Source organism: Heloderma suspectum, chromosome 7 (assembly GCF_057233095.1).
Source record: "Heloderma suspectum isolate Gila_16-S chromosome 7, 16-S_ref, whole genome shotgun sequence".
NCBI lineage: Eukaryota > Metazoa > Chordata > Lepidosauria > Squamata > Helodermatidae > Heloderma > Heloderma suspectum.
This window is the reverse complement of record NC_139464.1, coordinates 29,616,626-29,620,479: the sequence shown is the minus strand read 5'-3', so window position 1 is coordinate 29,620,479 and position 3,854 is coordinate 29,616,626. Positions and strand designations below refer to the sequence as shown.

At 48.5% G+C, this 3,854-nt stretch overlaps 1 pseudogene; it reads left to right on the top strand.

Annotated features, from left to right (window-relative positions):
- Positions 1-247: 247 nt before the first annotated feature.
- On the top strand, positions 248-2,608 carry LOC146339464 (protein FAM83H-like; annotated as a pseudogene).
- Positions 2,609-3,854: the final 1,246 nt, after the last annotated feature.

The following is a 3,854-nucleotide window of genomic DNA, read 5'->3' as shown; positions in this document are numbered from 1 at the left end:
GATTAATCAGGGAAGGGCCGATCTCTCTCTCCTTGATCATGACATCCCCACCATCTCCCTCTCCAGCACAGATGCCAAGAGCAAGCTGGATAGATTCTTTCCTTGATGAAGCCCTTCTAGGGATGGGCAGACAGACAGATGGCCCTCATCTTTTACAGGTAAGAAGGCAAAGAGTGCAGCCAGCAGACGTGTGTGTGTGTGTGTTTGTGTCTGGGGCATTACCCTGTCCTTTCACCTTTCCTCTGAGATGGTTGCCACAGTGATGAATACGTTTACTAATGTGGATCTTCTGAGTGAGGTGCTGGTTACAGCCGCAAGCAGAGTTCCTGTCTACATCCTGCTGGACAAGATGAATGCTCAGCATCTCCTTGGACATGGTTCCCAAATGCAGGGTGAACCTCAACTATCTGGAAGTGAGTATAGCAGTGGAAGGGGTTTGATGGGGAGGGGGCAGAGCAGGTGTTGGCCAGATGGGTGCAGATGTGGCAAGGGGGCCCCAGGCACTGAGTGCATCTGTGTCCTTTTTGTAGTCCCTGAACTGCAGTTTCCCAAACAGTATTGGCAACCTTCTATTGCTCTTTTCTGGCCAGCTATGAGATGCAAGCCTCTGCCCTTCTTCCAACCTGATCTTTACTGCTCAGGGAAGGGGAAAATGAGACAGAAAGACCAGTTTTATCAGTATCAGTTTGAACTGATGGTGCCAACAAACCCCAAGGCCTCTTTGAAAGCATATAATGGGGCTGGCCAGGCTTCAACAAACTGGAAGATTTTACAGGTGGCTTCAGGTGCTCAGAGCTAGAATCTAATTTCCCCAAAGAGGGCTACACCCTGAGGCTGAATTACATGCCTTCCAATTCTTCCAGGGAAGTCTGGCATGGCTCTGACCATGTGAACCTGGGAGGGAATGGTCTCTTCAGGCTAGCTTCTCTCAGAAGGGAAAACATGGGGCAGAAGTTCATATGCCAGACATCCCCTATGCAGAAGCCGAGCCTCAAGCAAAGGTTGTTTCTGCATGACCAAGGCCAGGATTCAGACAAAGACAAGAAACTGCCAGAGAACTGGGTGGGCCTGCGCAACTGGAGAATCTTCTCATACCTTAGCTGGTACCAGTCCGAACCAGGAGAGGAAGGCCTCCCAATGCCAGTGGAGGCCTAGAGGTGTTTGGTCTTGCAGCACCCCTCACCAGGTACCCCAGTGACCTCCTCACCTCTTTCAAGCCCCCATTCCCATTTTCAAGTGCCAAAGACATGGCTGGAGCTGAGAGCCTGGCCAAGGAGGCATCTGTGGTGCAGCAGGATTCCTTCAGGAGCAGGATAACTGTCTCGATCCAGAGGAGCTCAAGACTGAGGTCTTCCCTTATTTTTAGTGCTGCCAAATTAGACCAACAAAACACGTCAGCAGAAAACATGCAGATGGTCCCAAAAGAGCAGATGTCCAGTGAGAAGACAAAAGACAGTGAAACAGTAAAGACCACCATTGTCTCCAAAGTAGCTGAGTTGCTAGAGAAGTACAAGGCTGTGGTCAAAGACTCAGGAAGTACAACCATCAGTCATGCTACGGCCATGTCTGCTTTCCTCCAAAAAGAATCCCAGAATGCAGAGAAGAAGTGCACCACATCGGTGCAGTACAAGACTGCGAAGAGCAGGGTGCTGGACTCCAAAGAGTAGCTATAACTAGCACCCAGAGTCAGAGGGGCTGTATGCAGGGCCCACCTCAGCCAGCCGGCTTGCTGTTGCACTTAGCAGGTTACAGCACAGGTTAGCAGTAGAATGGACAAGTTATCTCTTTGGTTCTATCCAATAGACAACAAGCCCAATCCTCCAGAGAAGGAGAGCCTTGTATTTGCTGGAGAAACTCAGAAACTCACTGGACCAGAAAGGAAGCAGAAACTGTCATACAAAGGAGATGCATACAATCTGTCTGAAACAGAATTCAAGCAACCACTGTAAGTGCAAACCAGCACCACATCAGCTCTAGAAGGCCTCTCCAGGAACCTCGGCTATAACAGCTCTCTCCATAAGCCAGAGGAAGACAGTTGTAAGCAGAAACAGAGTCCAAGAGAGGGTGTGTGTGTGTGTGTGTGTGTGTATGTGTTTAGGAAGAGGGATCCCTCAAACTAAAACAGTTGTTGAACCCCAAAGGTGAGGAGAAACCAGAAGAAGAAACAGTTGCTGAAGCAGACAAGCAGACCATGGGTGGCCTCCAGTGATTGTCCAAGGGTGATTTCCAAGAGATTATAGAGAACTCTCCAAACCAAAGCTGACTTCATCAGCACCTGTCCTCAAGGTCAAACAACTTAGCCTCAGTTTCCCTCATCCACAGCCAACATCCTCTACAGCGGCAACCACCGTGATGACACAAAGGTCATTCTGGAGCAAATTTCTGCTAACAGTCAGAAGAACCAAGCTGATCTGGCAGGGAGCTTCCATTTGCCTTCATCTCTGAACTGTCTGACCCCAGAAAACAATTTATTGTAGAGGGAGATGCATCTAATGTAGCCATTGGAGTCATTTTATATCAACCAGGACAAGACACAGAACCTCCCCATCCATGTGCTGCCTTCTCTCGGAAACTGACCTCATCACAGAAGCTCTGTGAGATGGCTTGAAATTTGGACTCCTCTGTTCCTCATTGACTAAGCTTGGGCTATGAGAAGGCTAAAGGAGCCTTGTTGTGATGCCTGAAAGATGTCTAATTTCAAAGGAATTGCACATTCTTCTTAGTAAATCAAATCCCTTCTATGCTAGTATGATTGTATTCCTGTTCAGGTGCCACTTTATTTTGAACATCTAGTGAAGAGGGAACAAAGGGCTGTTTTCATAAAGCCTGGCTAAATGTCCTCCTGACGGCAGATTATACCAGGCATTTCAGAATATGCCAAGGAATCAAAGAATCTGCCCGTGTAACAAAGTAGTCATGGAGGACCTTGCCCAGTTTCTACTATATTGAGGGCACAATCCTATGGCTGCTAGTCAGGGGCTAGATGGCCAAAGGGTTGGTCGGTTCCCTGAGAACCAACCTCCACCCCCTCCCGAGCCACCTCGTGGGCGGCACAGATCGGCCCTGTGGTTTGTGCTTGTAAGAACAGCATGGAGCAGGGAAAACAGGGTGTTCCTGGGGGTGGGCCAGGGAAGAGAGGTCGGAAATGCTGGTACAACATTTCCTATGTGTCGTCTGGCCACCGCTTTGCGCTCTGAGGTCCCATGGCTAGACAGCCAAAATCGGCTGTCTAGCTGTGAAATCAGGTGGGTGGGGGACCGAGGAGGAGATCTGCTCCTCACCAGTCCTCTCACCCTGCACTGGATAAGTGGTCACCCCCGAGGTCAGAGGCCACCGTTGATCCAGACAGGATTGCTCCCTTGGAGACCTGTATGTACAGCCACTATCGGCATGGAAAACAAACAATACCAGCCATGAGAAATTACTATATTTGCTATATGACCAGGGCATGCCACATTCAGAACTGCAACATTTATTATACTTGCCTTGAAAACGCATGCAAAAGTGACTGGATCAAAGACTGGATCTATATTATGTATAATGTCTATGAGCTGGGAGCCTTGCCTTCTACTGTCTAGTTATAATCAGATTGGGGGGGGGGGTTGTACTTAGATCTTTATTTTAATAGCTATTTTAATTTGAATTTATTCTGCCATGTGGAATTTAACAGACTGACTGTTGTTTCTTTTTCGGAATGGTATGATGTCCAATTGCTAGTACGATAACTTATGGTATGTTACGACCTCATTGGAATGCAGCTGTACCATCTGTAGGGATGTCGTGAGTGCCCGACTTAGTCTGGGAGGTGGGCAAAATCCCCACATCTGCCCCCTTGCTTGCTGGGTGCTGACAAG